Raw genomic sequence first — 20,444 nt, 5'->3', positions numbered from 1 at the left:
CCCCCCCCCTTACATTTTGTGGACTTGGGTCTCTATTGCGCGTGTTTGGAAAAAAGAAAAGAAACCGGCTGAAACACAGCACTGTGGAAAAGTTTTAATTTTTTAATTAAAATGAATAAAATGTTGTCACTATTTTACGTGTTAAATGTTATCCCTAGTAACACTAGCACAGTCAAATCAAAACCATCTGCCAAATTTGTTTCCACTTTCCCTTTTGACCCCGCCATTGTATGAATTGAATAAAGACAGACACCATATTAATGAGTTCATATTTTATGTACTGGCGTCAGAAACATCACCAAAGCCAAGCCTATTTCATGAAGTGTATCATTTAATCCTGATGACTTTCTCTCTTCTACCAGTGCTTAGATGTTTTTGAATTTTGTACAAATCTCTTCCTGTGTTGTTTAAATCCCAGTATTCTTGCCATGTTTTGTGAGTGTATTCGTTAATGACTGTTTTTATTTCTGCCTGGCTTAGTGGTACCTGATTGTTGATTGTCGTTAGTTTTAATGAAATTTTGCTAATATGGCTGCCTTTCGTTACCGTCCACTCCCCCCTGAACTAGAATCCATATGAAGGAGGTATTGCATCCTATCTGATGTAATTTGAGGACCATATGAAAAATGTCTAGCTCAGCAACATGTCTGCCTGTTGTCCCGTTCGGTGTGGAGGGATGGTGGTGGTTGGGAGCAGGCGATTCCATGATGACACCATACGGAGTGGCAGTACGAAAAGCGAGGTTGATAAGTCTGCAGAGTGACTGTTTTCATACTTTAAGGGGGGCCTACTGTTCCCCTTCAAGTACTAATGGATAGTAAAAGCCCAGAAAATGTATTATACACAATATGGGCCCCTTAAAGTGGGTTTCTTCAAACTTTGGGGACATTGACCATTTCATAAATTTCGAGTGTGCTTTTCCAAGATAGCTAAAGTTTCCCTCTCCGGAACCTGAACATACATTCCTATATTATAGTCATGGAACAATTTGTCCTTAAAAGCATCTTCTATGCATCTTTTATATCTTTTAAATTAAGATAATTAATCATAATATTTGGCTAAATGGATTTAATGCAAACATTACTGCATTTTGAATCCACTGAATTGCCTCTATGTTCATCTGATATCAAATATATCTAATACGTGTAGGGGAGAGATAAAGGGAATGACGGGGTAAATCCCTTTTGAAATCCCTTCAGCTTTAGAATAACTAGAAAACCCAAACGCTAAAGATTTCTTAATATCTGTAACCCCGGTTCAAAAAATGTACATCTTCTCTTCCAGGGGCCGGCCCTGGCAATGTTGGAGCCCTAGGCGAGATTCACTTGCGGCAAGCGGCTCTTCTCTGTGCTTTGCTGCCGGTGTGAACAGCCCAATTGATTAATATGGGCGCAGAGAGGCCGTTAGCTTTTCGTGGCGCTTCACATTGCTTCTGCCTCCGATGTGTTCCCGGGGTTACAGGATGATGGTGTGACGTTACTGTATTGGTTAACATTGCATGTATCACGTCATGATAAATCTGCCTCTTGTGCCTCCCTCTCTGCATTTTGCGCCGTAGGCAACCGCATATGCCAGGAGTCGCTCCTGCTCCTCCTAATGAGTGGTCAGAAGAGGAGGAGCTTGTTCTGGTAACTTACATGTCCCACACAAAATAAACACTATTCAAAGTGCACACAAATAGAATAAATAAGTTAATGAATTGCTGAACAGAATAAATGATGACTTTCACACTGATGTGATTTCGAGGTGACCAGACCCACAAATCAAACTTCACTAAAACCATAAATCTCTGACTTCGCTATGAGCATTGAGTGTGCCTCTACAGATGACGTCCAGAAAGAACCATTGCTGCCAAAACTAAAATAATACAGAGGCAAGCAGCAGTTTGCAGAAGAGGTAACGTCCAACATCACTATGATCCATCAAAGGAATTTGTAAAGAAAAACTGTGAAAACAATGTCTGTTCTGTGACTTGAATCCAACAGGAAACCTTTGACAATTTTAAAACTGAAGACAAAAAAATGGTATAAAAAATTAATAAAATAATTATTTAGGGCTCTGGATGTACCTCAACATCCTTGGCCTCATTTTTTCTTATGTGGGAATATCATTTCAAATAGGGCAGGTATGTCATGTTAACCGGACAGCTCAGGCTCCATTTGTGTTCTCAGCAAGGTGTTTACTATACAGTCCGAGTATGTTGGGAGACCCAGTGAAAGTGGGTGACGAACACAAAACCAGAGGCACAACTGAATACAAGTTGTTAGTCTAAGACTATACACAAACAGCACATACTAAATGTTGTAGTCATAATCTGCTTTCAGACATGCACTGAATGCCAGGACATCTGGAAAAACCCCGCTGCCAGCCTGAGCTGAAGTTGCAGAATAAGAAAGAAAAGACATATGTAGCGCCCCTTTAAGTTCTACGCCAATGGTAGAAGCTGAGGTGCTAACATCTATATTGGTCCGAGAGCGGTTGCCTTAATTATAACTCAAGAAAGGAGTTTAACTGTGTTGAACAGATGACAAAAATATTGCCTCACAACAATCAACATACATTCACAGAATTGGATTTGTTGCATTAAACACAATGAAAAATCAGAAATAGAGCTCTGTTAAAGTACCAAATAAAAGAGAAAAATTAAGAATAAATGTCCTTTAAATGTGGGGATTTGTGACCCCAAAAGTGCAGTTTTTGCCTCCTTGTGTGTGTGATCAATATTATGTTCCCTGCTACCCAGGTAGGCTTTGTGTGTTTCGTTTCCTCTTAGCAAAGCTGGATGAAAATGTTTGTACAACGGGGCATCAGAACAGTCTTTGACCTCACTCTGGAATTAGAAATGTTTGTTCGTTTTGCTTTAAACAAGAATACATTTACCGAAAGGCAACAGAATCGACAATTGCAGCGTTATGATTTTGACTTTCTTAATGTGTGAGTCAAGAAGCGGAGTCCCGTTACAGTGGCACAGAATAAAAATCAAATAACAGGCCACCACACCAGAATCAGGCAGTTTGAAGGTCATGAGACAGATTTTGTTCTTCATGTTGGAAATGAAAACGTAAATAAGTAACTCGGAATATTATGTTATATATATGTATATTAACACCCTTTAGTTTGTCTTTGTCTGTTAAACGTGGATATAATGCAACTTAATGGCTCTGTTGCTTTGTCAGCTACTGTATCTCAGTGTGTGGTGGAGGTCGATCGACCCACGTTACGTCCCATCACTGCAGTAGAAAGGCACAGCAACCTGAACACTGCCAACACTTTTCCAAACTATGAGAACTACATGTTCAGTACATGCTTCTGTTTGTGTCATTTATATACAGTATACATCACAAATCCATGGTTGATTTCACCATAGCAGTAAAAAGTTACATTTTATTTTATTTTTTTAAGCTCTTTTATGAATTCAATTTGTGTGGACACTATTGGAGCTGAGTTCATTCCACTTTATAACTGCTGTTGTGGCTGCTGCTGTGTTGTAGCACACTACACTATTGGAAGCTGTTTTATGTTCTTCAACACATGTGAGAGCAGAATACAAACATTTCTTGAGTCTAATACAGTCCAGTACATCATTCGATTCTATTGATTTGATTTGTATAGCGCTAAATCACAACATAAATTATCTCTAGGCGCTCTACGTGTTATGGTTCAGACCTTGAATATAACAGAGAAAACCAACAATTCCCAAAATGAACAAGCACTATGGTGACAGTAAAACTAAGTAAATCTACTTAAAGTATGCAAGGTAAAGTGCAGCCCATTCTCTGCAATGTCTACTGTATATTGTTCAACACAATGCTAGTCCACACTGACATATATCTCTTTTAAATTAAGTCATGGACAGGGTTTATTTCATGACTGAGTCTTGGTGGTGGCGTCTTCCAATTCCATTTTACATGAATCTTCCCCCACAAGTGCTACTGCTGCAGGAGGCGTGGTCTAATCTTACCAGCCTGGTTGGATTTCTGGGTTTAAATGTGAGACTAATTCTTTAGACATTATTCAGAAATCATTTAAAAACCTGTGATTATTTGTTGACCCTTTGCAAACCTGTGAGTAAGACAACAAAGGATTTGTTTATAAAGTCTAAATAACAGTTTCTTCTACAGACTCTTCTACAGGTTGCATTGTGGGAGATGAAAAGTCTAATACTTGGTTAATACATTCCAACACGTATACTTTGCTATAACTGGAGTCTCAATAGTTAAAATAATTCTTTGGAGATTTTCAGAGTTCAATGCAGTAGAGTTTATTTTATTAATAAGTTGTAAATCCGAGCTGGCTCCGGAACCCAACTGAAGACTGAGCTTCAAACCCTCTGCTTATTTGTTCATCCTCGTCTCTGCTGTTTCCCGTTCAACCAATCGATTGGTTCAAAACTTCTGACTTGTTTCGAACCTAATGGTGTCAAACCTTTCCAAGTTGACTTTGTCTCCCCCTACAGTTACGTCAGGGGTCAATTCTAATGATGTATTAAAGTAGTGGTTGTTGGTCAAACTTTGACACCATTAAAAATCTTGGAGTTTTAGAGTCCTCTGTTTCAGGCCTTACTCGATTTAGAAGGTCCTGTCTCCAGACTCCCTTAGATTCGGGTGATGTCTATCTGCATTTTTTTTAATTATTATTACATTTCCACACACTTAATATAGGTTTAACAAACAATCATTCCAGTAAGGGCGCATACATGATTACATTTCTTAATGCTGGATATATGGTGCTGTCTTATGAAAGCGTATACTGTTTTACATGGACTTGACCTGTGGTAAGGGTCTATGGCATTCCCTTAGTATAAAGTTCCTGATGCTCATTATAGACAGACGCACAGTTTAACAAAAACATTAGCGCATGCAATAAAAGTTATATTCAAATATTAAAGCTCAGTTTTTCTTTTCTTGTCGGAACCTTTTTCCTCCTTGTGGAAGACCTTTTCTTTCCACTTCAAAGTGACGCCACTCAGTCCGTTCTCCTTCAATCTTTCCTGGAGCTGAAAATGGCGATATTTGAAATACTTTTAACAGATTCCTTTGCTCTCTAAGACAAAGAGTTATGTGTTTTTAGTCAATTCAATTCTATTTATATAGCGTATATATCATAATATACATCATCCAAGGCACTTTACGTAGAAGGGCAAGACTTGTTTAGAGAAATCCAACAGTTTTCACAACGAGCAGAACTTTGGAGACAGTGGAGAGAAAAACTCCCTCATTAACTGGAAGAAACCTCTAGAATCAGATTAAATTGGGGTAAGAAGGAGAGGGGGTGTAAAAGAAGGAAGAGAAGAGAGAGAGATTGGAGGAGAGGGGTAAAGGGTGATGTTCTGTCATTTTAGTTTGTTATTTCAGTCTCTTTGGGTTTTCTGTTTCCTGTTTTATTTTGTAGTCTCGTTTTCCTTGTGTGTTGTTCCAGCTTCTTGGTTTTGTCACTTCCTGTCTTGGTGATTGTCTTGCCCATTCCTCATGTGTTGCACCTTTGGCTAATTACCCCTGCCTTCCCTGTGTCTGTTTATAAGCCTCTGTGTTCCCCTTTGTCCCTTGTTGGGTTGTACTCGTTTTTACAGTCTATGGTTTTTACACGTGGTCATATATGGTTAGTCTTGTCTGCTGTCTCGTCCAGCTTCCCCTGCTTATCTTTCCTTGTTCTCCATGCGCCTTGTCGCCAGTAGTTATCTGTTAGTGTTCATGTTTTGTTTGTGTCTTGTTAAAAGACTTTTGTTATATTAAATCACCTTTTATTTTATACCTCTGCATCCTGGGTCCATCTCTCCCTCAACTTACCGTGACATACAATAAGAGTGATAATAATTAATATAAAGATGTTATTAATGACAAAACTAATAATTCATGTATTAATAATAATAATAACGTAATTAGAAGAATAAATAGCATCAGGTCGCAAAGTCATGACCAGAAAAATATTTTCTTTAGAGGCATTTTTGGTCTTTATTGGAAAGATGATATTTACAAGGACACTGCTCTTTCGTTTCACTGCTCAACTACAAAGATATTTGTCTGCTGGAATGTATTTTGTGTTCGTCACATAGCAATCATGCCAAAATTAGGATTTATGTTTCCTGGTCTCAAATAAAGAACTACATAGCAATACCTGGAAGAATAATCTGTCAAAATTAATGAAAGCAGTCAACATGATTATAACTCTTCTTTCCATTGTTGTGGCTGCTTTGCATTGTAAAACATCTGTGACTGGAGTTTTTTTACATTCACTTGTCTACTTCATGGTTTTTTGATGTTGTCAAACTCTGTTATACATCTGACCAGGGTCTGTGTATGAGTTAATGTTTCAGGGTGCATTTTGGAGACTTGCCTTTTTCAGAATCTGTTCTTTCACACCAGGGTCATTCAGGTCCACAGAGGAGTCCTGTAGCTCCACCCTCACCTTCACCAACGTCTTTACTGCTGCTTAGACAAAGAACGAGGAGAGAAACAAAACACACGTTTAATGTGTTGTATAGTTTGGTGAAACCTAGAGTTATTCCTGTGGTGATAGAAGTACTCAGATCTTTGGTTTAAAACACAAAGTGAGGAACCTCTGGTCTCTGGGTTGCATGTTGCCGACAAGACAGTTTGATCATGCATGTCAGAAAACTCACAAATATTAAATACAAAACACAGAAATACAATAAGATTCTCATGACGGCATGTTTTTCTGTGATCAAAGGAATTGACATAAAAAGAAAGACTAATATATATTTCAACGTGGATCCCTCTGGCTGTGTGTCTGTCACATCACAGACAAGACCTGTCCGACTGTCCAGAAGAGAAAACTAATAAATTATATGTTAAAGGTTCAAGAGTGAAAAACTTAGATGAAAGGGATCTATTGGCATGAATTGAATATTAAATAAATCCTAGTGATGTTTTAGCTGGAGTGTGATCATCTAAATTGTACAAATTTAGTTTTCTTTACCCTTTGTATTTAAAACTTAATAATGGAGCAGGTGCACATGAATGTCCCTTCATGTTTGGAAGGGGAGGGTAAGGGGTATTCAGCTGCAACATGCAACTTCACCACTAGATTTCACTATATTCTACACACTGAATCTTTAAGGACTAAGGTTGTATACACAGCGATGAAAAATATCAATCTCAGCATCATTACAGCAGCAAACCTGCAGTTGAATTAGATGAGTTGTAAACATAAATTCTCTTAAATGGAGATATAGCTCTTTTGTGTGAGTTTAAGCACCGAATATGAAACTTTCACACAACCACATTCTGACAATGAGACAATATCATCCAACTAATAAAATTATAAATTTATGCATACATTTTTTAAGAATGACTAAGAGCAGAAATATTGTCAAAAATCCAGTTCCAGCAATAACTGTTATTCTAATGTCAGGCACTCACTTGGGAAGCTGTAGCAGACAAATGGTTTTCTTTCTTCACATGAAAATAACCTCCATTTTCCTCCCTTTTCTGCAACACCACATACGACTTTCATCGATCCAAGTGTGTCAGTTTTGAATGAAGAGCCACTCCCGGCGGACGAGTTAATCACCCGAGGATTTCTGTACAAGCCGAACCATTCCCATGGGACACCTAGCAGCAATTTCTGTATCTTGAGGTGCTCAGTGTTGTTCCTCACAGTGGCCAGATCTGTATAGTGTTCTCTGCAGTGCCTCTGAGCCTCAGACCAAATCATCATTGTAGTCACTAGCACAAAGTCAGAATCCTCTAATGTTCCTGCAGTTAAGTTTGAGAACAAAAGAGGGATTGTTGAGATCACACAATGGTATTCAAAATCATATTTTATACATTATATTGTAAGTAAATATCACTATAAAGCACATCATTACCATTGTAGCAGACAAATCCATGCTTTCTATCACAGTAATACTCCAATATTTCAGTGTTGTACATTTCCACACAGGGAGCCCTGGTTACAAATCTACTTGGGTTATGAGAATAGGTATCCCCGCTCCTATATTCAGCTCCACTCTGGTTGAACCCATCTGACAACTTCCAGTCAATATGACTGTACAGGCCAATCAAAACCTCAGAGCTGTGACCAGCAGCAGAAACTGTGTCGTCAAGTTTCTTCATTTCTTCAGTGTTTTTAATAGTGGCCAGGTCTGTGTACGTCTCTCTGCAGTTTAGCTCTGAGCTTCATTCCAATTCATTGCATCAGGCACAAAGTGGTACTGACGGGGGAGGCATGTGGAGAAGGTGAGGCACCTTGAGGATGAAACCAGTTATTTTTGTTATGTATGAGGACTCAAATTAATCTCTATATTAAGATTGCCTGTTAGACGTCATACAAATACTGAAATTCACTGACCTGAGGGACACAAGACACCGACGAAGATCCCTTCCATCCTGATGCTGCTCTGTGGACTGTCTGTGCCAGTGTTCACCAATAACACCAAACTGAACTAGTTCTGGGTTAGATTTAGGGAAATTTAACACCAGCTCCTCCCCTTCTACTGACAATACTCAGTGTTCTGTGGGACTCATAATGCAAAAAGGCAAAGATGCAAACAACATAATTTTTCTCGTTTATCTCTGGTGGCATCTCACTATGCAGATAGTTCTGACCGAGAGAGCTCTCTCTCTTTCTCTCTCTCTCTTCTCTTTCTCTTTGGCCGCTCACAATGAATCTGGTTTTAAAGGTTTCTTAGTTCTAGTAAAATAGTTTTTTCTCTCCACAGTCGTCAGTGCTGCTCGTTGTGGGATCTGTTGGATTTCTCTATAATTTTACAAGTTTTCAACTTCACTATGTAAAGGGCCTTGAGATAATCTATTTTAAGATTTGGTGCTGAACAAATCCAATTGAATTAACTCATTACCCAATTGCATATCCTCATGCTGTAACCCCACTGGATATTGAATCAGTCCTGCTGCAATCATAGTCCATGGTCAGCAGCCAGCAAGATCATGGTCCACCACCATTATCAGATGCCAACACAATACAGGACCCGCTATTATTAGTACGATCAGCCAGCACGATACAGAATCCGTCATACTGCATCCACCATTATGATCTCTGGTAGGTGATCCACAGATCATAATCCACGATGTGGCCGCAGCCGCGGCCCTGGATCTGCGGACGATAAGCGAAAGGGACTCTAACAACATGGACTTGTTCATGGAGACACAATTTGCACCACATGTCTCAGATTCAGTCCTTCTAGGCCCAGGTACCAACTCAGCCCCAGCATATTGTGTGTTTCCTAATCTCAACCAAAAACAGCAGCTCTACAGCAGCAATGCCTGGAAGAATTAAACAACATCCTGCATGTTTCCAACAAGACAGTTGGATCAGGTCTGTCTGACAATTTACAAAAACAGAAACTCAGAAATAAACTTTCGCCCTGTGGTTGTTTGCAATCTTCAACCTGTGCAGTTTATTTCTGCATTCAGTTTTTTTTCTGAGCTCATATGAGGTCACCGTGACCTTCGAACACTGAAATCAAATCTGTTCATCTGTGGGTCTATGGCTGTGTTCCAAATCCCTCACTAATCACTGTATACTGCACTATATGCTGAATTCGCCATTTTTTAGTTGTGTTCAATTGTTTAAAGATCTTTTTTTACCCTTTGCAATTGACTCTTTGTTTCCCACAATTCATCATGAAAAGAATTGTACAACCAATGGTCATAAACCAAACAATATATACCATCATGCATTGCACTCACGGTGAAGAGACGGGAGGAGCAAGGACAGCAGGAACAGCCTTACATGTCCTTTTAATAGAAATAGAAGCAGAGCTCAGCAAAAACTGTGGGAAACAAGATTATGTCCACATTTAAAGATGATAATCGAACATGTTTTAAAGTATTTTTTTTAACAATAAAGCTTTAAAATAAACATTTAGAATTTACTTTGGGATTTTCCACGTTGCGGTATTTAATTCCTGTGGCAATGAAAAAATTATTGTGTTTGGACTTTGTTTTTGTATATTTGTGGTTTGGGATTTGTACTTTAATCTTCCCCTTCCTTGTGTGTCCCTCACCTCAGTTAAGTTATGTCCATTATGTGCCATTTCCTGTTTTATTGTGACATTCACTTCCTTTTCCCCCTATGTGTCATTGTTACTTAAATCTTGTGATTGTGTGCACCTGACATCATGTGTTTCACCTCGGCTCAGTTATTCCGTCCGTCAGGTGGTCTCTTCACTTTGGTTCTGTTCAGTCCAGCTCCCGTGTCTCTGTTTTGAGTTTCAGCTTTTGGAGCACCTGAGTTCTCTTACCAGCTGTCTGAGTGTAAGCAGTTTACTTTGTTGATTAAGTATTTTTCCCTGCACTTCTTGTATTGTTCTGTTTCTTTGGCAGCATTTTTGTTCAGTTATACAACAAAAGTGACATTAACAAGGCAAAAAAGGCTTTTTATGAAGTCGATGACCATGAACTACTTTCAGTTGTAATCAAATCATCCTTGAAGTGAATATTTGAGTTGGATGTAACAAAATTCCCTGAAGGTGACCTTGACATTTTCCCTCAGTCACCAAAATCGTTTCAGTTAATCTCTGAGTCCAACTGAAGCTTCGTACAGAATTTGACATGTGTTTATAAAAATGGGGCAGACAAACAACCTGAAAACCTACGTTTTCAGGTCAAAGGAAATATATACGTTTTTTTCTGCGTCAAAGGAAATATACACATTAAACATTATACCCACATGTCTTTCAGTGTGGTCACTTCTGGCTGTATATGTCAGTCAGGTCATGTTCAAGACCTGACAGACTGTCGAGAAGAGAAAAGTAATGAGTTCAATATTAATGACAAACTAGCTTGGGGGGGTTGTTCTCCAGAGGCAGGTGTAGTATTTTCATAAATCGGGGGCCAGAATTTACACAGACAATTCCGGATTCAGCTGCACATTTAAAGATTTAGTGTGTGGGATATGGGGATATCTAGTGGTGAAGTTGCATATTGCAGCTGAGTTCCCCTCACATATCTCTCTCCTTCCAGACCCGATCCCTATGTACATATAAAGTTTTGAAATATAAAGGGCTCAGTCTAGGGTAAAGACCATAATTTGTACAATTTAGATGAAACACAGTAGTGAAGACATCACTTGGATTATTTTATATTTAATTTCTGCCAATAGATCCTTTCACCTCAATACTACACCATTAAATACATTTAGAATTGTTTTTCTCATTCAAGCACATTGTGTTCTTCCAAAAATCTTGGAAAATAAAAAGTTATTAGTTTATCTAGACCAGGGGTAGGCTAACTTTACTATAAAAATAGCCATTTTGTCCCCTCTTCCCCCAAATCAAATTTTTCTGGAGTTGCAAAACATATTTGATAACAGAGCTTATAAAGTTTTATACATTGTTGTACTATCTATATATGTATATATATTTATATGTACAAGTTATATATAGTTTGTTGCATTTATGAAATTAGAGAACAATAATAAAGACAGCTTTTGACATTTTATTGCTATTTTTACCTGTTACAACAAAGGAAAACACCAAACTCTTTTCAAAAGGAGAAAAAAATACTCAGGCAAGTGTAGGCCTACTCTGAAAATTTTTTAACACATAACTATGCCTCCATATCCGCCAATTGTCTAAAAACAGAGACAAAGACCGCCTAGCCCTATCTCCAACCTCAACAGCCAGCGGTTAAAAGACAACACCCTAACCTGTCGTGTTAGGAAGAGGCCCAGAGAAAACTAAAGAGTCCAACATCGTTTTTGCAAAAGCACAGACCGACTCTACTTTAACTTTAGTGACCTCCTACATACGAAGCTCGGAGTCATTGCTGTCGACGTGAATTACAATCTTACTGTATTTACATTTAGCTTTAGCCAGCACCTTCTGTATAGATATGATGTCGCCTGCTCTGGCCCCTGTCATGCAATTGATTATGGTTGCCAGTGTCGTTAACCTCACTTTTCTCAGGACCGAGTCGCTAACGACCGGACTTTGCTTCTGTGAAATTTGACCTGGTGAGACTTCTGAAATAAAGAGACTCGAGAATCATAGTCTTTTAAGTATACTTTATTCCTTGCAAGGAAGGTCTGACAATCATACAGCATGCGAAGAGCATTCTGCAGAAGGAATGACAAAGAAACAGTTGCAGGCGTATGCTTTTTATGCCGATGCAGTGAAGAGATGTGTGTGTGTGAAGAGTTGAACTATGTGTGTTTGTGTGAACTATGTGTGTGTGTATGTATATGAACTATGTGTGTGAACTGAGTGAATAGTAAAATCCCAGGAGATAAGACACAGACACATGCTGAAGCCTTCTTCAAGGTCTTGGTGGAAGGGTGACAGCACAGTCAGATTTGTGGCTCTGATGTCAACTTAACAGTTTCACAAGAAGAAATAGTATGCATAAGCAGAGATAATATTTATTGTGGTATAATGGTTAAATGTTGCCATTACACTTCTCAACAGGTGCATCGGTGAGTGGAGAGAATCTGTTTCAAACGTGAACTGGTGGGTCTTTAATCGTGGGCTTTAAGATAGCACTCTGCCCCCTCCACTTTGCCCATAAGATGATAGGAACTTCGGAAACATCTGACAGCGGTCCATATTTAATTGGGTGGGCAGGCTGTAGTGGCATAAAAATGGTGTTAGGCAGAACAATTCAAAATGAATATGCAATATGTAGAGATCTTGTCTAAAATACATGTTATTGGTTGGGTGTGAATGCAGGAGCTGCATAATGATGATGATGGTTGAACCTGATCTTGGTGACTGCTGACCGTTGACTATGATTACAAAAAGACTGCTTGATATATTGTATTGAAGTTATCCTTCAAAATGTTTGAAACTTTAATCCCAATGATGATTTCCTACGATTGACATCTATTGCACTTCTGTCCGTCCTGGGAGAGGGATCCCTCACATGTGGCTCTCTCTGAGGTTTCTACGTATTTTTACCTGTTAAAAGGGTTTTTAGTAGTTTTTCCTCACTCTTGCTGAGGGTTAAGGACAGATGATGTCACACGCTGTTAAAGCCTTATGAGACAAAACTGGATTTGTGAATATGGGCTATACAAATAACATTTGATTGATAGATTGATATATAAGATGTCTACACACATACTCTTCCATTACTGACTATAATCCATCAATTAATTGACCTTCCATTATGGTACGAACTGTTTGTTCTGATCAATGCTGCAAATACCTTTATCTTTCTGATGTTATCCATTACACGTGTTGAGGGTTAAGGGAAGAGGATGTCACACCTTGTTAAAGCCCTATGAAACAAATTGTGATTTGTGAATATGAACTATACGTTAAACATTTGATTGATTGATTGAAGTTGTGTCAACAAACGAAGACGGTTGCTCATGGCTGCTGTATATCCATTGTTGCTTTGTGTTTTCTTCTTAAGGAAAGGCAAACAAATGTTACTTTTCTTAGCAACCATAAATCGGAGAAGCCTTCTGACTAGCCTCATAACATGTTTTTTATTAACAAAAAAAATCGCCCTGCTCCCTGTGAGCCACAGAGAGCAGGGCATTCGATTACTTGAACATGGTGTTAGCACTTTTTTATTAGCTCTGACCACATTTTACATGAGAATACAACAATAAAAAGAGGGACTAGGGTTAGAGGGCATTCTGGGGAAGTGGCAATAGAGTGACAAGAAAAGCACAGATTACTAACAAGGCATAAAACAAACAAGCAAGATGAAACATTCCAAGTAGAAAACTCACAAGAGCACGAGAGCACAGAACCGATGACTGGATGAAACAATTTAGATCTGGGCTTTACACATGGACCTGATAAGGTAAATGTGATTCAGGTGAGTCCACCAAAACACACAGCCAAAACATAGAGACAAGGGAGGGGACAGGAAAATACTGGGTGAACCGTAATATTAACAGGACTGAGAGATGCAGTGAAACCAAACCTCAGTCAAAAGATGAGTACAGAATGCCAACATTTAAAAGTTTAATAATAATATATAAAATAGCCAGACGTTCTGGAAATTGCAACGCAGATGATATTTCCTTTTAACATTTATATTTGTAGATACATTAGTTAAATGTTTATTTTAGCCTTTGCTGCAAACGAAACGTGTGTGTGCTTTTATTCTTTAAAGTAAAATCACCTGTCTTCCGGTACCATCCGAACTGATTGCTTTTAACTTGCATCGAGCATCACTTGATTCCCCACATCCACGCTCTCTCTCTCTCTCTCTCTCTCTCTCTCTCTCTCTCTCTCTCTCTCTCTCTCACACACACACACACACACACAGATACATTCCACCAGTGACTCTCTTTCCTCAGTGCCTCTCTTCCAGGAACGGACGTGCATTTGGATGTGAATGCCGGTGGCCCCGTCAAGAGATGATGTGAGGATCCGCTACTGGTAAGACGAGCATAACACTGCGAGCTGGTACCAGGTTCAGTGCGTGACCGCTACCTTTCTGCCTATGACTCACACCGGGAAAGAGGTGTATATTTGAATGTTGTACAGTGTGCTGCACATTGGCGGTGCTCTCAGCTGAATTGCCGTTAACGGACGCTCCAGCGGTTGCAGCCCAGTGAGACGCTGCTGTCGCCAGTTCCATCTTTGCCAGTTTACTGTAGCCTCGCATTTTTTTCCAATTGTAATGTCATACAATGCCTCATACGACACGGCGAAGACTGGACTCACTCTCATCGCGCCGTTCATTAAAATACAAATCAAAGTTTGGTTGGATAAACGCTGAGACATATGTGTATAGCGGAACCAACGGGGCTTCTCGTCTTCAACACTCGCCCAAGATACTCGTTTGTGACCATAGCTTTGAGGTGTGATAAATGTGATGAGGTATGTCCAGGGCTCGCCGCCACACGGGAGTACCACAGCTGGACAAACATACACAACTGATGCGCACAATTGTCGATAATTTATCAGCCAGAGATGAGACGTGGATGGTTTGCATGGTGTCCTCGGTCATCGATGCTGCGTGGCGCAGTCATGTCTGCAGTGATGTGGGCGCTAATTTTTCGCCTCAATGAGAAGTTGTGTTGCCCAGCTCATGTCAGTATTGGCCCGTGGCTGAGGATGAGAGGACACGCAGAACCCGCGTGTTTATAAAAATCATGACCAAATGGCGATGGAAGGAGTGTGGGCAGAGCCTCGGCACTGAGATGAGCAGTTTTTATATTTGATTTCATGTTCTCTCTCTAGAAATAGCATCAGTGATTTACCTATAAAGCCTATACCTTTTGTGTCTACATTCAACATACCAGAATATTGTATAATCATCCTAATATGTTTTTCTATATGAAATAATTAGTCACAGACAAAGCCAAATTCTGTTTGGGTTTGTGTTGCTCAATGAAGTCAAAACATTTTTCATTGATATTTATTAAACACAAATAGCACAGATACCATGGAAATTGGCATGGTGAGGTTTGTATTGTTAAAGATAGGGTGGGTAATCCTGGTACAGCTAGCAAGAATATCCTCGCTTAGTTTTGCAGAGGAAGATGTAGTGGAACTCAGACATTTGGTTACTCTTTCTTTACTTGTGTGTGTCAAGTCTAGACACACACTATCTAAAAACAGAACACATAGATGAAGTGAGCCATTTTACCCTTAGTTGCTTCCTGTTATTTCCTTTCAACAGTTAAATCAATCAATCAATCAATCAGATGAACAAAATAATTTCAAGCCCAATTTTTTTCATTAATTACTGAGTCAAATTACATTGTGGAGCTAGAAATACTCACAAAACCTCATCAGAAAAAGAGTGTGTGTGTATGAAAAAAATTATTATTTTGGCTGAATTGAACTTTAAGAAGTTAGTTAATCATTAAGGATTGCTTGTGCTGTGCCCGTTCTAAGCATGTCTGTTAGTGGAGTGGGTTGCTTGGCCTATGGAAATGCCCCACAGTCTACTTCAGAATTAATCCTTGTCACTTGTGAGTCTTCCTCAAACAGTTCTAAAATATAGTAGGTCTGTAACGATAATCAAACCAAAACTGCAACACGTCTCCCTGCCCAACCCCACAGGCTGCCACAACAGCAGGTGCAGCCTGTTTGCGTGTGTGTTCTTATGTGTGTCCAATCACAGTCCAATATAATCACAACCCTGCGTAATCTGGATAATCACACAGAATTGACTAGTAGCTTCCGGGTGGTGTGTGGTCGCAGGTGATCATCTGTTTTACATTTACAAAAGTGAGTTGTAAAGTCTGCATGTTGTCGCTGCTCTGGAGCAGACGCCTCGTCTCAGAAGTCTGGATCAGGATGAAATTAGGTATCACAGTCAGGTGGATTGTTTATTCCCGGTAGAGCTTCCAGCCGGTTTATACACCACTCAGTGACCGACTTGACCATCGATGGTACCATGAATATTGTGTACCATGAATGTTGAATATTGGAACTTTGTTGTTATTGAAGCGACACGGACGCTTATCTTCTGTTTACTTATTTTTTGGTTAGTTTTGTTTATTTCGTTTCATGTGAAGTTTAGTCCAAGCTCTTTAGTGTTCTTGTCTTTACTGTTCCAAATTTTGGTGTTTAAATAAAACCCACAGTTTATATGATTGAACAGTGTGTTGAACACATGTACCTAACATGATTAAACTGTGCTGAGTTCCATTGGTTTGCCTGGTCTTGGAACACTTACCCTTTTCCATAATAAATCAATCACAACACTTTGGTGAATTAATGTTTTCATTGTCATTGAATTTGATATGTCATGAGACACAAAGTATTTACTCAAATATCTTAATTGTCAATGATTAATTACATTAAAACTAAAATGTAAAAGACCTGTGATTCACACGTCCATCAATGCGTTCTTGTATGATTACAATACTGTGCATGCTATTGTTACTTTATATCATATGTTCTCCATGAAATCAGGAGTAGTTAACCTTCAAAGATATCTTTATTTCACTTTTGAATACATCAATAATTTACATTTAAACAAAAAATGAAATACAGTAGTGGATCAAGGTAAACATGATCTTAACCCTCAAAATATTAATCTCCAGTGCTTCAACTTAAGTGAGTAGAAATTACAGTAGAAATGTTAAAATTCAGAAATCGAAATTGTTATGTTCAATGGAGATTTGGACCCATAATGCGCACAGACAAGCGGTAGAGTAGCAGCAAGGGATCCAGTCACCTCAGCAGGCGATGGCTGAAGATGGCTGGCAGCGGACAGGTTAGCAGGTGGTGTTGATCAGGAGCTGGCAGGCTTGGATGGTTCTGTACACAAGGAAACAAGAAGTTAGGTACGAGCACAGGCAAGGTAACAGAACAAATGTCAGACATAGAGACAAGGGGGGTGGGGTCACAGAGAGACTGGAGGAGAGGTGGAGATAATTACAGTAAGATAGGAGACTCCGGAGGATGGAACTCCCTAACCATCTTTGGATCCATGATGAGCAAGCGGGTGACCCAGGAGTGTTTTTCCTGACCACATTCTTCCCAATCCACCAGATATTTGAGACCCCGGCTCCGGCGACGCAAGTCAAGCACATGTCTGACCGTGCAGGTCAGATGGTTTTAGATAATCCAGCTGAGAGGAGGGGTCCGGAAGGAGGGCACAATGGGCTGGAGTTTACAGGCTTGAGCATAAAGACATTAAAAGATGGGTGAATCCTGAAAGTCTTCGCCAGTTTAAGTCTGATAGCTGTTGGGTTTAATCATTTCAATCTCAAACGGGCCAATGTAACTGAGTGAAAGTTTCTTAGACTGTGTCTTAAGTGGAATGTCTCTGTAGGATAACCAAACTTTCTGTCCTGGGATGTAGTTGGGGGCCAGGGCCCGATGGCGATTAATCTGTTTAGGAATGCGGTTCCAAGCAGGGCTGCTTGGGGCCCCCTTTAAACTTTGCGGCAGCATCGTGATGGGACTGGTCAGAAGGTACTGCAATTTCTCTCTCCTGAGTGGTAAATAGTGGTGGTTGGTAGCTCAAGGAGCTCTCAAAGGGGGACTTGCCTGTAGCTGAGGAAGTGAGGGAGTTGTAAACGTACTCAATCCACCCCAGCTGGGAGCTCCCGCAGGATGGATTGGTGGAGGTGACGCAGCGGAGGGCTGCCTCCAAATCCTGGTTTAACCTCTAAGTCTGCCAATTGATCTGGGGGTGGAAAGCAGAAGATGAACGGACAGTGGTATCCAAACCCTGGCCAAAGCTCTCCACACTCTAACGATGAACTGAGGGGCCCGGTAGAGACGATATCGGAAGGGATGACATGGAGAAGCAAAACATGATGGAGCAGAAGGTCTGCAGTTTCGCGAGCAGAGGAACAAATGGGCGGCCGTGGAGAACCAATCAACAATGGTTAGAATGACTGTGTTAGCTTCTGAGAGAGGGAGTTCAGTAACAAAGTCCAGAGCAATATGTGACCAAGGACCTCTAGGGATGGGAAGAGAGTGGAGCAGCCCCGCATGAGGGCTATGAGAGGCCTTGCTCCTGACAAACACGGTAGAGGCACGGACAAAAGCTTGGGTGTTGGTCTCCATAGTGGGCCAGCAGAAATGTTGCCCCACTGGAAGACTGAAGAACCAGCACAAAGAGACAGTTTGGGGGACCAGGTCCAGTACCAGGGTCCAGGTCACTGAATTGGGCCTCTCTGACTGTGGCCTCTACCTTCCAGTTGAGCACACCAACCACACATGGTGGGGGCACGATGGTGTCAGAGCTGGTAGGAGACTCCTCGCCCAATTTGTGTTGCGGCACAATGTGTTATATTACAATGGGTGAAGGTGAATTGACATCACATATTGTGGCACATGTTTTTTATCCATAACAGTGAGGCTAGTCTCTATTATGGATATGATACAATTGTATTAATGGTGAATTCATTATGCTAATTTGCTATCCTTTTGCACGCTCAAATATAGGGTTGGGTACCGAGAACCGGTTCCAATATGGAACCGGTTCCAATACAACCGGTACCTACCCGGACCGAAATGCAACGGAGATTTCGGTGCCTCATTTCGGTGCCTGAGCCAATCGAAGCCTGAGGTCTCCGCTCGTCCCGCCTCCTCACACTTCCGCTTCTTCCTTCACGGGAAGCAGTGGCCCCCGCCGGGCTGCCGGTGGACAGACTCTTGTCCCCGCGCTGCCTGCGCCCCGCGTGCAGGTGTGGGTGGGGGGGGGGATATCCTCGCGAGACCTCTCCCCCCCGCCGGGCGCATTTCCTCCTCGGCGGTGCGCCGCGGCCGGGTCGGGGCGGGAGGAACGAAGACCACACCGAGAAATGTTTCATAAAAGCGACCGCATTTTAGGGGGACGAAGGCGGGCCGAAGCCCCCCTGCGACAGCCCCCGCCGCGGAGACACGGGGGTCTCCGAGTGATGGAAAAGCGACCCATTAGTCTTCATTTGGCTCAGGCACCGAAGTCAGAGTCACGAGTCAGAGTGTGTATTTGTATTTATTTAAGTATAGTGTAAACTTTTGTTAACAGTTCGTATGTTATTCATAGTTTTAAGTTAAAAAGGGTTGTGTATTTATTTATATTTATAATCTACTTTAAACAGTTAATATATTTGGCAATAAAAAAAGCCTTTCTTAGTCAAGCATCGTTTTGTGCACTTTTTTTGAAAAAAGTATCGGTTCAGGCACCGTTTAGGCACTGGTATCGTTTTAAAAGTATCGGTTAGGAACCGGTATCGGATAAAAACCAAACGATACCCATCCCTACTCAAATACGCAAAGGTGGTTTACACATGATTCTATATCCAAACACAACACTGCTGTGGAGTAAATTATATTTTGAATCATCTATATCCACAGAAGTAATATCTACTCTAAGTGTTGATGGCCACAATTAACAGATAGTGTTAGAGATTACCTGCGTAATTAAGTAGCTGGCCTCAAGGGCGGCCCATGACAACCTAAAAGAAAATTGATTTCTCTGGTAGGGAGGAGAGACATACCAACATCACTATTCACCATGGTTTTAGAGGCTATTGCACTTTACACAAGGAAAATGTTCAGTGGAAATCAACAATCAATGAATCAAATTGTATTTTTTTAGCCCATATTTACAAATCACAATTTGTCTCACGGGACTTTAACAAGGTGTGACACCCTCTGCACTTAACCCTCAACAAGAGCAGGAAAAATACAAAAAAACAACCTTTTAGCAGGGTAGTAGTAGAAAGTAGAACTTCAGAGAGAGCAATAAATGCCACGTGTAAAGGAGAACAGATCAGAAAGATAAGGGTATTTTCAGCATTGATTAGAATAAACACTTTGTAGCATAATTGAAGGTTAATGAATTGATGGGTTATTGTCAGTAATGGTCGAGTATCTGATTAGATATTTTGTATATCAAGCAGTCTTATTGTAAACATAGTCCATGGTCAGCAGCCACCACGATCATGATCCACCATCAAGATCGGATGCCACGATAATCCACAGTCATTGTCCACTGCCGCCATCAGAATCCACCATCAGCTGCCACCTCAATCGTGGTCCATCACCACTATCAGATGCCAACACGATACAGGATCCGCCATTATTATCACATCAGCCAGCACGA

This window comes from Limanda limanda, chromosome 13 (assembly GCF_963576545.1).
Source record: "Limanda limanda chromosome 13, fLimLim1.1, whole genome shotgun sequence".
Taxonomy (NCBI): domain Eukaryota; kingdom Metazoa; phylum Chordata; class Actinopteri; order Pleuronectiformes; family Pleuronectidae; genus Limanda; species Limanda limanda.
Note: the sequence above shows the minus strand (reverse complement) of the source record.